At 41.3% G+C, this 16,590-nt stretch overlaps 1 protein-coding gene across 1 annotated transcript in view; it reads left to right on the top strand.

Moving 5' to 3' along the window:
* Window positions 1-16,590, top strand: part of LOC101738439 (mitochondrial S-adenosylmethionine carrier protein) — a 213,747-nt gene that overhangs the window by 49,400 nt on the left and 147,757 nt on the right. The window lies entirely within an intron of this gene.

Genomic DNA, 16,590 nt, shown 5'->3' with positions numbered 1-16,590 from the left:
TGTGTACTGGCTGGGACGCCGCCTTGGGTTCTGGAAGCGGAGGCGCTCGCCGCTGACTATCAGTGGCGGGCTGACCTTCGTGCCCGGGGCGTGGCGCGTCCCAGCCCCAGTGTGGTCAGAGCGCGGAGGGCCCAATCTCGGCGGTCCGTGCTGGAATCATGGTCCAGGCGGCTGGCCGATCCTTCGGCTGGTCGTAGGACCGTCGAGGCGATTCGCCCAGTCCTTGTGGATTGGGTGAATCGTGACAGAGGACGCCTCACTTTCCGGCTCACGCAGGTTCTCACTGGGCATGGTTGCTTCGGTGAGTTCCTGCACCGGATCAGAGCCGAGCCGACGGCAGAGTGCCACCATTGTGATTGCGACTTGGACACGGCAGAGCATACGCTCGTCGCCTGCCCCGCATGGGAGGGGTGGCGCCGTGTCCTCGTCGCAAAAATAGGAAACGACTTGTCGTTGCCGAGTGTTGTGGCATCGATGCTCGGCGACGACGAGTCGTGGAAGGCGATGCTCGACTTCTGCGAGTGCACCATCTCGCAGAAGGAGGCGGCGGGGCGCGTTAGAGACGCGCAAGCCCGCCGCCGTCGAGCGGGGGCCAGGGAGGCGGATTTCGCCCAAGCCCTGGCCCTCTAAGTGTTTCGGGTCCCCCTCATATGTCGGTCTGGGGACCGGCGAGGGGGACCTAAGAAGACGTCGTGCAAGCTGCTCTGCACGCGTTTTACGCAAGAGCATCCGGGTGATGGAAGGCCGGCTATCCTCGACCCACGCTGGTTCTGACCCAGCGGGGTATTCCGTAGGATAGCTCACTCTAACCGGCGCCATCTAGGCGGGCTCCGGATAGCCTGCCGACCGAGAGGGCTGGTGGTCGTGGCGCCGACGACCGCCAGTCCGGCGTCCCGAGGGGGAGGGTGATGGGAGAGATGTGCTCCGCACTAAACACTTCACTTTCCCCCCTTTGCCTTTTCATGAGTTCTGTCTCATGTGAGGTTTGGACGTTGGTTGTTGAGCGACAGGAGGTTTTAGTCGGTTCGACTCCGACATGCTCCGCCCGCCGTCCCCAGTGGAGGGCGGAAGTCCGGCGATTTCCTCCTGACCAAAAAAAAAAAAAAGGTGTAAAAGACAGTAGGCCTTAAATAATGTGATTTTCACCTGTGCAGTACATTTCGCGTAGATGCGAGACTTTGGGTCTCGAGACGAGTGGCGCCATTTGCGTTGTTGATGTCCGTGGGCCTCGATAACCAAATAGCAAGAGTAGGGTCGTTCGTTCATCGCATAGTAGAAAAGACAAAATACTGTTTGTTGGACAAATTGTTCGCAACAGTCCGCTGAGTTTCTCACCGGATCTTCCCAGCAGGTCGCAATTCCGATGTAGTAGTAGTCGCTAGGTCTTCTTTTGAGGCGCTCGCGTAGCTATTAACAAATCCCACCCCTTCTGGCTGAGCCTTTGCTCACCCACCTGCTCTGGTAAAACTGGAAAGGCCACCGAGTCACCAGTAACTTCTCAAACATAAAAAAAGAACCAAAGATCTTAAAATCAGTCATTTACCTAGGTACCAATTAAGTTTTATTGAAGTGAACTTCTTTAAGCGCGTTGAGAGTAAAATTTAACTCGCGACAGATTCGTTACGGCTAGAGAGAAAAGATACAATTTAGGACGAGCGAGAGTGAGAAAATAGACAGAGCGTCTCGCGAACCACTCGACCGCGCAGAGAGGGAAAGGACAAAGCGAGCTATTTCGTTTCTCTTATACACAGCATCAATTATCATCACATAATTACCAGAGAAATTTGATTTAAGAATGATAAATGAAGAAAACCACCGCAAAATCCATACATCCGCAAATACCATCGCACCGCCCGCCACCGGAGTAGAGTTCATCCATACTACCTGGCCACTTCGGTCATCCACAGTGCGTTTCCAGAGGTCTTTTTTGCCACACACCATCCGGCTATGGAATGAGCTCCCCTCCACGGTGTTTCCCGAGCACTATGACATGTCCTTCTTCAAACGAGGCTTGTGGAGAGTATTAAACGGTAGGCAGCGGCTTGGCTCTGCCCCTGGCGTTGCTGAAGTCCATGGGCGACGGTAACCACTCACCATCAGGTGGGCCGTATGCTCGTCTGCCTACAAGGGCAATAAAAAAAAATAAGTTTTACTTCTTTCAAGCGCACCATTTTTTTAAATTTGAATTCACCCAAAGCTAAATATATTTAATGTTTTGTAGTCGTTACAAATTCCACTCCCTTTTCGTGCATTATCGGTATTAAGTTCACGTCGTTTGGGGCCGGTGCGCAGGGGTGCGGTGTGACGTCAACCCCGATGACTCATCGGGGGTTGTTTAAGGTATCATAAGGTTTCTGTCTCGTGTTACTGTCCTTTACATTTTAGTAAGTCAAGTGAAGCTTAGTTTAAAGACTAATATGATTAAAGAAGACCTTTTTTTTGTTTTATTGACAAATGGCTCTAACGCCTTAAGCATTGATTTTGCCAATGTCACGGTATATACAAAAATGACAGGTGCTTAGTTAGAGAAAACAAAATATCTAAAGACAAATAAATTTGATCAGTTTTTCCAGACGTGAATCTGTGGTTTTAAAGTATAGCACAAACAAATATGTTAGACTAACTATGTACTTTAAAGATAAATATTATTTAGGTTCACACGGATGCAAAGCGAACACCGTTGAAAACGACGTCCGAGTGTCGTTTTCTGGGACACGTCAAAAATAAAATAATATAGCCATTGACAGTGACAGGTTTCTTTCATTTACAGATAATATAAAAAAATCTGAATGTTAAAGATATTAATAGCCCTCTTCGTCAACTTATTTAGTTAGCCTCAAAACACTGGACTCAATATTATTAGTTTAAAATTATTACAACATCAGACTATTTTGGAAGTTCATCAATGTACATTTTTTTTTAAAGTCAATATCAGTTTTTCAAGTACATTCCATATCTTTTCTTTTTATTCGAAATCCGAAGAAGACGTACTTATATTTTTAAAAGTTTTCTTTGACTTCTTCCAGTATAACCTATTCACTTGTATTATGACAAATACCATAAGATGTAATTAAAAAGAAATCAGGAATTTTAACCCTTTGCAGAGTTCGACGTAAAACCTAGCCCACAGCATCAGTCCGCTTAGTTTCTTGCTGGATTTTCTCAGCGGGTCGCGATTCCCGTCCATCAGTACATGCATTCACGAAGCAACGGTCCATGACCTGTCAGGTCCTTCTTCAGCGACACTCCTGGCTGAGCCTATGCAGACCACCTGTCCCGGCGAAGTTAGAAAGGACTTCGAGACAATAGTCATCCTTCTTACTATTTCCTAGTTAAGAATCTTAAACAAAATAAGCTCAAAATCGAATCCTAAATGGTTACATCATGAGCGAATGCTCTCGACGAAAAACTGCCATAAGCTAAAGTTTTGGGCACAATATTCTTTAAGCCGTGTTTTTATAAAAAGCATAAAAAATGGTAGCATAAACATACCCAACACGTTAAAATACAAATAATATGTTAAGTTATATAAATGCGAATGACGACATTAATTTCGGGAAATTATCAATATAGTTTGTCAAATATAAAACATTAGTTCGACAAGGCAATAAGGTATTTATTTATTTTTTTATTTATTTATTTATGTACACACAGAAAACAAGACACAGTACAGAGTAATAGGAAAATTATGTACAAAGGTAACAATGTATGAAGCAAAAAGATTTTTATTTAAAGGTAAATGAATTTAAATGACTAGGTTACGACTGTAAAGGATAGTCGTGCACACAAGTGTTAATGAATTGGCTTTTTATTTTGTCCGATATTGATAAAGTAGGTGGTAAAGTTTGATTCGAACATGCGATGATCTAAGTCCGAACCTGAGCGCTTTATACCAAGTGTTGAAAGGTCGTGAGCTAGAGCAGTTTTATACAGAAACTCATTACAGTTATGTATATACGGTGCTTTTTTTTCCTACCTAAGCTGATAAGCCTTGAGAGGCTATATCAGCGGAACCTTAACTAGTAGGTGAGCTCACGGGGCTCAAACCTGACGACGTTGCTAACACGAACCCTAGCAAGAGCCGTGCTTCGCAGAATCTACCACCGGATCGGAAACGCGACCCACTGAGAAAATCCGGCGAGAAACTCAGTGGGCTGTGTCTGAGGATTAATTTACTCGTCGAGCACTTCGTCGCAAGCGACGAGTTCGACGAGAACGATGACCGGGGATATATACGGTACAGACAACGAATAAAAACTTCGATTACTCAACGATTTCGTAGGTAAATGTACATTACGTAAACTTACGTAAATGGTGTTGCGCAAACAAAAACGCGTTGGCCGCCAACGCGAGCTTTTGAATTAAGTTTCATTCGTTAAAGCTTTTACCTTCGAGTGATATGTTTTTTGTTGTTGTTGATAATTGCGATTTTTACTTACCTCGCGGCCCACCTATTTTTTCTTTTTATTGCTTAGATGGGTGGACGAGCTCACAGCCCACCTGGTGTTAAGTGGTTAGTGGAGCCCATCGACTTCTACAACGTAAATGCGCCACCCACCTTGTGATATAAGTTCTAAGGTCTCAATATAGTTATAACTGCTGCCACGCCCTTCAAACCAAAATGCATTACTACTTCACGCCAGAAATAGGCGGGGTGGTGGTACCTGCCCGCGCGGACTCACAAGGGGTCCTACCACCAGGTTATTCCTTCACCGTGGAAGTCAATCGTGAACATTTGTTAAGTACGTATTTCATTAGAAAAATTTGGACACGCCTGCGGGATTCGAACACCGTTGAATTTCTCGATACGAATGCACCGGACGTCTTATCCTTTTTTTATTGCCTTTGTAGGTAGACGAGCATACGGCCCACCTGGTGGTAAGTGGTCATCGTCGCTCATGGACGTCTGCAATGCCAGGGGCAGAGCCAAGCCGCTGCCTACAAATCCTTTAGGCCACGACGACTTTTTGAAGTGAAATGGCCATGGGAGGACGAAATCTCAGTCGTACAGTATGACGGCTTTTCTACCCTTCAGGAAACTCGTAAGCGCTCGATGACAGGAACAGGCAAGATGTCGATACAACTGACAAAAATATGAACTGATTGTACCTACCTCTTTTTTTATAAATCAGTCAAAGTTTTTGTACACGCGATTGCATTTTGCGCATTTTTCCTCGGCTCCCTTCAAGGATCATGCCTTTAAAGGGAACCTAGTTATTACCATAAACGTAATTTCCATATATCTTGTTTTCTTTTTAAATACATTTCTTGTCTGTGACTTTCGGGTCAATATCGCGAAAGTTGCATAAAGGTTTGTTTGGCTTTTGTATTGTCCTCTTCAAGTAAGTAGATCCTCAAGCAGAAATGACGTTAAGCGATCATGGAAGTCCATTATCATCATCATTATCCTGCCATTCTCCCAGTCACCTGGGGTCGGCGCAGCATGTTTTCTCCTTCCATACTCTTCTATCATATACCATTTCTTCGCTCACTCCCCTCTTACCCATATTGTCTTTCACGCAATCCATCCATTTCTTCTTAGGTCTACCTCTTCCTCTATATCCTTCCACATTCAATTAACACTCTCTTACCAACCTCATTTTCATTTCGTCTCATCGCATGTCCATACCATCCCAAACGCGCACTTCTCAGCTTCTCTGTCACAGGTGCCACTTTCAGACTTCCTCTAACATATTCATTCCGTATTCTATCCATTCTCGTTACTCCACACATCCATCGCAACATTCGCATCTCTGCTGAATGCAATCGACCATGGAAGTCCACAGAAATATTAATTACACCGTTAATGCCCACCTTAAAGCGTCAGATTCGAATTTCCCTTGTATTAAGGATATCCTACGCCGTTCAAAGCAGACCTGCTGCAGAAAGAATAGACAGTGGTACCTTCCCGGCAGCTATAGTAACAAAACGTTATTCTTAAACCGTCAAAAATGCGTATTTACAATCATTGATATCTGTATATAACATTTCCAACATGGTATCTCTCCATTTAGTCACGCGGACTTTAAGCTCTTTTTTTTATTGCTTATATTTGTGGACGAACTCACAGCCCAACTGTTGTTAAGTGGTTACCGGAGCCCGTAAACATCCACAAAGTAAATGCGCCACCCACCTTGAGAAATAAGTTCTAAGGTCTCAGTATAGTTACAACGGCTTCACGGCAGGCATAGGCAGGGTGGTGGTACCTACCCGTGCGGACTTACAAGAGGTCCTACCACTAGTATTCGTGGTTCATACCTTTTCCAGCGTGCTGCCTCATTACACGGTATGGTGGCTGCAGTGAACCATAACCAGACGAAGCCAAGATACGCCAAAGACGTAACTCAGAAATACATTGCGGGTGTAAAATAAAATATAAAAATCCCTTGCACAAGGATATATTTTAGCTTAATACTTCATCGGTTCTTAAGCATTAAAATATTTTATTTATAGACTTTGGTCGCGTTGAGGATACTTATGACCTTGTTACGAAATGAGTTCAAAGACGAGGCAAACTTTAACTAAGAACGGAGTTCGCAGAATTATTGTGTCACTATATGGTAGTTGCGGTTAGATTTGCGAACAAGTGAACTAATTTTGAAATTCCAATAAAACATTGTATTGGATGGACGCCGGACGGCTCGCAAGGTATTATTGTTAGCATTACAACTGTTCCGGGTGATGGAAGGCCGGCTATCCTCGACCCACGCTGGTTCTGACCCAGCGGGGTATTCCGTAGGATAGCTCACTCTAACCGGCGCCATCTAGGCGGGCTCCGGATAGCCTGCCGACCGAGAGGGCTGGTGGTCGTGGCGCCGACGACCGCCAGTCCGGCGTCCCGAGGGGGAGGGTGATGGGAGAGATGTGCTCCGCACTAAACACTTCACTTTCCCCCCTTTGCCTTTTCATGAGTTCTGTCTCATGTGAGGTTTGGACGTTGGTTGTTGAGCGACAGGAGGTTTTAGTCGGTTCGACTCCGACATGCTCCGCCCGCCGTCCCCAGTGGAGGGCGGAAGTCCGGCGATTTCCACCTGACCAAAAAAAAAAAAGCATTACAACTGTGTATTTCTTCTATCATAATTGTCTATGCACGAACAGAATGCGATATTCGTTTCCTGTGCAACATATTATTATATCGTCTTTTCGCATTAAAAGTGTACAATTTGGACAAAAATTTTCGAAATTGAGATAATCATTTGGTATCACCAGTATTTTTCTCATAAATACTGTCAAAAAGCGTAGTTTAGTTTTAGTTTTTTTTTTTTAGTTTACCTATATTTTGACTACTATTAACAAAATTAATACATAATTTTATCTTACTTTAATAGACAGATAATGTAACTGGTAAAATATCACATGTTAAACTTTTAAAACACTCTTCTGTTAAATTAGTAAGTTTTGAGACTATGCAGTTTTAATGCGAGAATACGATATGTTAGGTTTGGTTTTTAAGTTACTAACATAGATTATACGTAATTCTTACTAACAAAATGTTATGGTTTGGGTTTTAGGTTTTTTTTTTAACTGCTATAAATTATTAATAATAATAATAATATATTTTGTGTATTAAATAGGCTTGGTTTCAAGCAAGCAGCCCCGTGCTGGTTTATGACATTTGACTCATCCTCAAAGGAAATGAATTTTTGATGAAAATTGCAATAAAGCATGTCGAAGTGAAATCGGTCGTTTAATGTATCTCCTCCTCCTCCTCGAGTCGTGTTCCTCATGTCTAAGGGTCGTGACCACCATCACCCATGAGCTTCAATCTTAGGATCTTTTTCCACTTTCCCCTGTCCACGGCGTCATGCAGCGCGCTGTACACTGTACTGTCCAAAGCGGTGCGGATCTGATCGGACCAACGAGTATGGCTGCCGCCTCTAGATCTGTTGCCTTCAACTTTCCCTGTGATCATAAGTTTTTTCAGGTTAATGTATCTAATAATTGCTTATAGTCTGTGATCAAATTGAGAATAGATTAAATATTGTTTGTCTTTACTAATATTTGTCTAAAGTGGAGTCTTGGCGAGATCTGTGATTATAGAAGTATAATAGTCTTTGACAATAGAATCATAATAGGGTACAAACTTATAATTTCAATTAATTATAGTCGAATTTCGACTACTGCGCGAACCACTAGTTATTAGAAAAAGGTCTAGTAAAATTAATTTATTTGCTTGCCCACATATCAACTGATAACTGATACTCTAACTAAGGCCCGTAGTATCAATTGTAGTTATAACTAAAGATTATCAAAACTTAGTTCAAGTTTGATCCATAGATTAAATTTCTTTCGTAATATAAATTCGAAAACGAACGTAGTTTTGCTAAACTGAGATAATGTTTTGACGTGTTGCAGCATTTTCCGGTCTATACATTCTTTTCAATCTTTTATCAGATTTAAACTGAAAGTAGGTACTGTATTTAACAGACGAATTTATTTGCAAAAAAAAAGTTAGGTAATTTTTACTACGTCTGTTGAAGGGAAAACACGCATTCTCAATTTTTCTAAATCAGAAACCGATTTGTTAGCAACATTCAAGGCAATACGACAATATAATGAAAAAAAAAAGATGCTATAAATTATCAGATGAAGGAAAAAAATCGGTCTAAGGTAGCCAAAGAATTCGATAGTTTGTTTGTTTTTATTTATTTGAAACATGCACAATGCAGTTTTGGACATTAGCCTAAAAATATCTTTATTTACTGAGTTTGAAACAAAACAACAGCCTGTTGATTTCGAGCGGCCATTTTGAAAAGAGCAGCCTAAATCGTATGTCATGGCTTACTCGCTCCCCCGTGGTCGCATAACCCTCAGACACAGCCCACTGAGTTTCTCGCCGGATCTTCTCAGTGGGTCGCGTTTCCGATCCGGTGGTAGATTCTGTTAAGCACTGCTCTTGATAGGGTAAGTGTTAGCATCACCCCGTGAGCTCACCTACTAGTTAAGATTACGCTGAAATAGCCTCTCAAGGTTATCAGCTTAGGTAGGAAAAAAAAGTGGCTTAAACTCCGAAGGAGAGTTAAACTATGATTGAAATTACGAGATGATCGTTAATGACCGCGTAAACTTACGATTTTGGTTTAAACAATGATCGATGTTACGGGCCTATGTCCATTATCTGGAGACAAATTTGTGGAATTTCGGAGACAAAAGGATTTTAAGAAAAATTTTGAGAAAAAAAATGTTTGTATTGTATTGCATTGTATTGTATCGGTCTGGTAAGATTTTTCCATAATAATGATGTTGGGTTTTCCCTTTACCCGTAAGCAGTGAATGTAGTATGAACATGTAAAAAGTTATAGGAATTCTTTTTTTATGATTTAGAGATTACTGGTGGAATTGAGGCCTTTCCATATAAAATGGCGTTGAGAAAATCAAACCCACTGAGTTTCTGCTGCATTTTCTCAGTGGGTCGCGTTTCCGATCCGGTGGTAGATTCTACGAAGTACTGCTCTTGCTAGTGTTAGTGTTAACAACATCGTCAGGTTTGAGCTCCGTGAGCTCACCTTTTTGTTAGGTTACGCTGACATAGCCTCCAATGCTCATCAGCTTAGGTAGGAAAAAAAATTGAGAGTCAATACGTCTTATATTTTTTTAAGCAAGATTTTATTGTAATCTATAGTAGGTATTCACTATTTAGCACTAAGTCTTATATTGTTACTTAGAAAGTAATTTAAATTTGTTTTATGTACGAGATTCTTTTTTGTGTTTAGTACCTATGTAAGTTTAACTTTATATCATTTACTGGCGACCCGCCCTCGCTTCGCTTCGGAAACTGTAATTTATTATTGATTTCTCCACTATTGAATGGATGTTATTATACATATAAAACTTCCTCTTCAATCACTCTATCTATTAAAAAAAACCGCATCAAAATCCGTTGCGTAGTTTTAAAGATTTAAGCATACATAGGGATATAGAGACAGAGAAAGCGACTTTGTTTTATACTATGTAGTGATGATTACTCAAGATTTGACTTAAACGCTTTGAAAATGGAATGCAGTCATAACTTGGTTTTTATTACCTCAAACCTTTGGGTTATACAAAGGACCCTTTTTTGTGAGGCTCAATATTCTATCCATGTGTTTATATATCGTTTGCTGAACCATGTGTAATTCTAAGTATTAGAGCTACGCCGTGCTTAGTGCGAGTTTTTTAACTTCTCGATCGCAGTTAATTAAAATTTGTATAGAGTTGGCACGGCGCCCCTACGTTTGCCGCTAGGGCTACAAATTTGAGTTAACTTTTACGCGATCGAAAAGTTAAAAAACTCGCACTAAGTACACAGACCTCATTGTAAAATATATTTTCTTTAAGGAGTTAGTAAATTACTGACGACTCTCTCGAAATTAAGGACGTTTCTCATAACGTGATCCTTTTCAATAAAGATTGCATAAAGTCCTGGTGATATATAATATACTGGTGGTAGGACCTCTTGTGAGTCCGCACGGGTAGGTATCACCACCCTGCCTATTTCTGCCGTGAAGCAGTAATGCGTTTCGGTTTGAAGCACAGAAATAAATCAAGTTTGAAGGATGGGGCACCCGTTGTAGCTATACTGAGACCTTAGAACTTATATCTCAAGGTAGGTGGCGGCGTTTACGTTGTAGATGTCTATGGACTCTGGTAAGCACTTAGTTGGGCCGTGAGCTCGTCGATTCGACTAAGCAATAAAAAAATAAAACATCCCATGTGTTTAATTAAATTTAAGCTGATCGTGTTTCTAATTATTCCACGATTAACCTATCCATAAACTCCCAAAGCCTCAAGTATCTACGTCTCAAACGACGACCTATTTACTCTTATAAATAATGAAAAATATTATTAGCAGACAAACAGCACAGTTGTAATACAATAACAATGATATCACCGTTTCAAGGCTGAGTATGGGATGACTCAAATAATTCGCAGCAATATTTGTGTGTGATTTTAGTTTATTTTTTGGTAGTTGTGGGGAGAATTTTTGTTTTCTTTTTTTTCCTACTAAAGCTGATAGCCTTAAGAGGCTATGCCAGCATAACCCTAGCGTGTAGGTGGGCTGTCGGGGCTCAAACCAGGAGGCGTTACTAACACCGGCTCTAGCAAGAGCAGTGCTTCGCAGAATCTACCAACGGATCGGAAACGCGACCCACTGTGATGATCCGGCGAGAAACACAGTGTACTACTGTCTTTATGGGCTATGTTCCCTAGGGCCGAAGGTACCAATATATCAAGAATCGCCAATAAATCGATAAGGTATGTTTTACGTAAGTATCGTCAAGAAATAACTCAAAAATAGTGGGTGATTTACGAAAACAGTGACCTCTTCTTATTTTCTCTGGCGAGAAACTCAGTGGGCTCTGGAGTGAATGTTACATACAGTACAGTGCTTTATAGACGTCGATGGGCCGATGAGCAATAAGCTCGGAGTTTCATATGAAAAATTTCGACCATTAGCGCCTACTGCTGCTGTCATCAAGAAACGCGGCGTGGATGATAAGAATCGGACCTCAAGACAGACCGGTGCGCTCAGATTTTCAACGTGCATTTAAACCTTGACTAGATAATTAAACTCTCTAAAGAAAACAAGTACAGCATATGGAACGCGAGGCCATTGGTCAAATACGCGCAAATATCAATTTTTTTTTTCCTACCTATGAGCCTTGAGCCTTGAGCCTTGAGCCTTGAGCCTTGAGAGGCTATTTTAGCTTCGCCCTAACGTTTGTAGGTGAGCTCACGGGACTCAAACCTGACTACGATGCTAACACGAACCCTAGCAAGAGTCGTGCTTCGCAGAATCTACCACCGGATCGGAAACGCGACCCACTGAGAAGATCCGGCGAGAAACTCAGTGGGCTGTGTCTGAGAGTTTATCAACGAAGAAGATGGATAGGACTTATATCGTGATAAAGGAACTGTGAACCAAACTCACAGACCACTAGTCGTAGCTTGACCGCAGGCTACCTGTATAAAAACGACCTAAGCGTTTACTAATCCAAATAAAACATACGACAATTAGAGTACTATTTAATTGAGGAAAAGCATTCAATCTAACTGTAAAAGGTTCGAATCGTCTGAAATATTAAGAGGAAAATAATATATTAAGCGCGAGATGAAATCGTTAAATAGTCGCGTCCCAGTCGTCGCATTGGGGATCGGCGACCCTGCTTCTTAGACGGGTGGACGATCTGACGACTGGTGTTAATTGGTTACCGGAACCCGAAGAGATCAACAACGTTTACAGTACAACGGCTGCTGCGCGCTTCAAACCGAAACGCATTACGGCTTCACGTCATAAGAAAATACTGATGGAATGGTTTCATTTTTCAAAAGAAAATTTTAATTTTATTTGTTTGATAGATTGTTTGTAGCGAGGTAACGCCGCATGAGTCATGTTTTTTCGTGCGTGCAGCCGGCTCCATCGAATTATAAGACGTTGTCACGTCAATAATTTATGCCAGGGTGACTCCAAAACATCACGCTATCGCAGATGTGACCGGCCATATCGGTATCCACTTGCTGAAGGTGATCTCCGCGTCTAGTCGCAAACTTAATGCACTCATTTCTATCTTCACTTGTCGATCCAAACATGGAAAAACGAAGCTTCCAATGCATCATTTATCTTAAGCAGAATCCATATTTTTATGCTCTCGGGTTTTCACCAATCGTCGGCGTGATAAGATATATGAGTAGTTCAACAGAATTCTTATTTAATTTAACTCCAAGTCCGATGTGCTTATCTGTGTATGTGTACCTATGGGTCACCGTAAATAAAAGACAATATGAGATTACGTATGTCAATATTGTTGTAATGGAAACAAATCATTTAATTTTTGAATATCATTAAACGAATTTCATTACCGAGATATAAGTTCCTCTTTTAACCTCATTCATCTCGACAAGAGGGGTTGAGGAGAGCCAAAGACCGGGCTCAGTGGTGTGGATTGGGAGAGGCCTATGTCCAGCAGTGGACAACTGTGGGCTGATGATGATGATGAAGATGATCTTCCTCGTTTGCAAACTTTTTTTTATTTTTTATTGCTTAGATGGGTGGACGAGCTCACAGCCCACCTGGTGTTAAGTGGGTACTGGAGCCCGGGTGTTAAGTGGTTACATCTACAACGTAAATGCGCCACCCACCTTGAGATATAAGTTCTAAGATCTCAGTATAGTTACAACGGCTGCTCCACCCTTCAAACCGAAACGCATTACTGCTTCACGGCAGAAATAGGCAGGGCGGTGGTACCTACCCACAAGACTCGGACTCACAAGAGGTCCTACCACCAATAATTACGCAAATTATAATTTTGCGGGTTTCACTTTTATTACACGATGTTATTCCTTCACCGTGGAAGCCAATCGTGAACATTTGTTTAGTACGTAATTCATTAGAATTTTTTTTCTTCCAAATGGTTACCGGAGTCCATAGACATCTACTACATAAATGTCGCCACCTACCTTGACATATGAGTTCTAAGGTCTCAGTTTTTACAGTACAACGGCTGCCCCGCCATTCAAACCGAGAAGCATTACTGCTTCATAGCAGAAATAAGCAGGGTGGTGGTACCTACCCGTACCAACTCACAAGTATTACTCAAAACCTGAGTATCTTGTCGAGTCTTATCTGGCTTATTTAAATCAAACCATTTTGATTTTAGAGTCCAGAGATTTTGCGCAATGCAACAGGCGGTGGAAAAATCGAATTGTTTCAAAATTAGAGAAAATCAAAAGACATTGAGCTCACGAATGGTTATAATTAATTGTTATTACGTCATAATGCTTATTTTAATTACAATCGAATGATATGTCAGTCCTGGTGCCCAAAAAAACCATTTCACTTCCGTATCTAAGCTACAGTGGGTTAATAACAATCGGCATAACAAAAAACTACCCACATTTAGAATGTTCTATAACAGTTCGCGTGACCACCCACGGGGTAACGTTATGTAAAACGGAACCAATTTTTTTTAATTTATTGAGCAAATTTAAATAATACAAAATGTGACTAAATCTTCTTCAAAAATCTTAATGTTATGAAAATCTAGATTTTGTTTTAGATCACAGTCCATGGACATATTCGTTACTTACGTTGGGACGTGAGCTCGAATTTTCTATTACGTTAGACGTATCAGTATATGAACAAGTATGACAATGGTACCTTACAAGTCCCCCTACTACCAGTAATCTTTATATATTTTTTTGCTTATATGGGTGGACGACCTCACAGCCCACCTGGTGTTAAGTGGCTACTGGAGCCCATAGACATCCACAACGCAAACGCGCCATCCACTTTGAGATATAAGTTCTAAGGTCTCAAGTATAGTTACAACGGCTGCCCCGCCCTTCAAACCGAAACGCATTACTGCTTCACGGCAGAAATAGGCAGGGTGGTGGTACCCAACCGCACGGACTCACAAGAGGTCCGACCACCAGTAAATCTGTAAATTAGATGGCTGTAGATAGATCTAATCTGTAAATTAGTTGGCTACGAAAAAATTCTGTTAGTTTTTCTAAGTTATATCGGTAGCTCAATAGCTCCCTCGAACCCCCTCGAATAGGACACGAAGAGAACAGCCGAAAATCGGACTGAAAAGTTGTTTAAAAGTCGAAATCGACACATCAAATATTGTGTGCAATTCGCATATGTATAAAAGTTTAACGATCAGAACTATTCTATCCTGTTTGGTCTTTGTTAGTGTCGCTTTTTCATTACATTGAGTTTTCACAACGGTATTAAAGTACTTTCAATACAAAAACCAATACGCAGTAGCCGTAGTTATAAATCATATGATCTAAAATATCTGCTCTACCCAGTCAGGACAGGGTATGGACTAAGCGCAGTCCACTTTTCGTCTTAATGTTTAGAAGTGTAGTACTATTTATATTTGATGATTTCATCGAAGGCGGGAGACAAATCGCGTAGGTAATCTTTTTTGTGGTACTCAAATGTTTATGTATACTCAGCCTGCACTCACAAAACCGTATTTGATTGGTGTGGGGTAGATGCAAATTATGAGATCAGGGAAGCTGTGTAGTGGGTGGACGTTCAAAATCTTCGGGCACCGAGTCTCACATGGGATACGTGCGCCTCCTAAGCGCGGGAACCTAGCATGAAGTTTGACGCGCGGCCCGAAAACTTACTTACTTATTATGGCCGTACTTGTTATGAGCAGTCAACCTTATACCGTTCATTTATTTCTACGAAGCAGTAATTCATATTGGTGTGAAACGTGTTTTTTTTTTCAATAGATGGATTGAAGAGTTACTACCACAGTTACAACTCACATGATATAAAGTAGTTTATCGACATCAGAATAAAAATGCAGCCATCTATAGAGTGGAGTCTCCATAGATAACTAATGGCAACAGTTTTATAACCAATTAGTATGCTTAACAAAAATATTCATCAAGTTTTATAAAAGACTCGTACTTAAACCACTCCGATTTATATTTAGGAATAATATCCTCGAAAATCACCGTATTTTGTCAACATTTACGATCAAAAGTCGCATGTAGTTTATCCAGTACCCGTATTAGCATTTTGTTAAGCAAAAACTAGTTCGTGTGAACGTCATAGCAGTCATTATTGAAAACAAGGCCATGTCTAAGGCGTTAACACGAATAGTACTAAATTTTGCGCTAAAAAATTTAAAATTATGAAGTAGATTTTTGTTTTTTTTTATTGCTTAGATGAGTGAACGAGCTCACAGCCCTCCTGGTGTTAAGTGGTTAGACATCTACAACGTAAATGCGCCACCCACCTTGAGATATAAGTTGTAAGGTCTCAGTATAGTTACAACGGCTGCCCCGCCCTTCAAACCGAAACGCATTACGGCAGAAATAGGCAGGGTGGTGGTACCTACCCGCGCGGACTCACAAGAAGTCCTACCACCAGTAACTCCTATTCATAAAAAAATGTGAGAGAGCCGGCCGGAATCACGCCAGAATCACACTTCATGTTCCTTTCATAGTAACACATAAGCTATAACTGTAAAAAGTAAATCGTAGTTGGTAGGTCTTTGTTTACGGTACCGACAGCGCTTTCCATCGACGAACTGTCCAAAGCCTGCCTTATAACCCCTGAATACCCAGTTAGATTAGAACCACATAGGTTAAAGCGCGGTCTTCCATTAGATCCCAAATCGACAGTGAGAGAGTTCAATTTATGGTTGTAGGATACGAGTAAAAACCAGCCTTCCGTTCTCGGCTCAGCAGCGTTATATGAGAGTACGTCTAACTCTGCATCCAAGATAGTAGACTCGCAAAAGTCAAAAGTACATGTACCTACACAATCCATTGCGGGCTATAAGAGCGTTCCATTACGTGCCAGTGACTCCAGTCTTCGGCGCCTCTCAACCCCCTTTTTGGTCATTCAGCCAATCGAATAGAGCGATCGATGCAGACGGACACGTCAAAAAATTTCCTATTCAATTAATTAAGTCGAGTAATTTATTAACAGTATCATTAACTCTGTTAGAGCTACAATCATAATTGATATCGAATATTTTATCTAGTAAGTCATTACCTGATCGAAAATCAACCATTAGGGATGGTCATTAATAAGACTAAATGGGTACAATTAATGTTTATCTATATTAAAATATCATTTAT

Source organism: Bombyx mori, chromosome 20 (assembly GCF_030269925.1).
Source record: "Bombyx mori chromosome 20, ASM3026992v2".
NCBI classification, from domain to species: domain Eukaryota; kingdom Metazoa; phylum Arthropoda; class Insecta; order Lepidoptera; family Bombycidae; genus Bombyx; species Bombyx mori.
Note: the sequence above shows the minus strand (reverse complement) of the source record. Positions and strands in the feature narration are given on the sequence as shown.